The sequence below is a fragment of the Kryptolebias marmoratus genome, linkage group LG21, assembly GCF_001649575.2.
Source record: "Kryptolebias marmoratus isolate JLee-2015 linkage group LG21, ASM164957v2, whole genome shotgun sequence".
Lineage (NCBI taxonomy): Eukaryota > Metazoa > Chordata > Actinopteri > Cyprinodontiformes > Rivulidae > Kryptolebias > Kryptolebias marmoratus.
The window spans coordinates 3815828-3816753 of NC_051450.1; the positions used below are offsets into that span (position 1 = coordinate 3815828).

Sequence of the window (926 nt, forward strand, 5' to 3'; positions counted from 1 at the left end):
CCCTGCAGACCGCCTGGCCTCTCGGCAGAACCCTGCAGACCGCCTGGCCTCTCGGCTAAATGAGGATGAGGAATTTATCTTATCTTGAGATAACTGAGTTCTTCTTCTTCTCCCATCCGGAGTTTCTGACACGTTATCCTGAACGTCTCATGAAAGCATTTCTAACATAATTAATTACTTATTTATCTTCTTCTCCTAAAAAACAAAACTTATGAAGTAAATGAGTTTATTTCTAGTTAACTTGCTTATAAAAATCTGCAGGGAAATAAAAAGCAGTTTGTTAATCAAAGCTACAAATGTTTGTGTTTTTCGGTGTTCATGTGGGCGTTTACGCCACCAAGTGGCCCGGTGGAGGTACTGCAGGCTTAAAGAAGCAAAAATAAAATCAGTTTTCAAGAATCTGTTCAGATGAGGCCTGAAGTTTCAGTTGAGTTAAAAAGTGAAAGCTCTGAAGAGCAGAGCCAACGTTAAATTTATCAACATGTTTCTCCCACAGACCTGAATCCTGACAGAGAATTTTACATGATCTCAGCTGAGGGACTTCAGCTCCTCATCAGAACGGATCAGAACGGAGGCGGCTTGTTTTCTGTTTTCAGCCAGGAGATAAACATGTCCTGGTTTTAAAAACTGGAATCCTGAATCAGATCTTTGTGTTTAATTCATGCTGCCCCCCTCAGCGAACAGCAAACAGCTGAAACCTGCAGTGGTCGTAGCTGAGGGTCCTCCTCAGGTTGGGCCTCTGAGGCGGCGGGTGATATGCATTCCTTCAAGAAATGCTACGTATCTGTAGCTGGAAGAGAAGCTTCGTTCTGCTGTGAGAGGCGTGTTTCTTCTTCTCTTCTTCGCCTGCAGCGTTTGTCCTGATTGATGACTTTCATGCAAACGAAAACACAAAAACAAACGATTCAAGAATCCTGCGAGGAAGG

General features: G+C 43.4%; 1 protein-coding gene across 1 annotated transcript in view; it reads right to left on the minus strand.

The window, feature by feature from the left end:
- Nucleotides 1-926, minus strand: part of LOC119616650 (MAGE-like protein 2) — a 15822-nt gene that overhangs the window by 11975 nt on the left and 2921 nt on the right. The window lies entirely within an intron of this gene.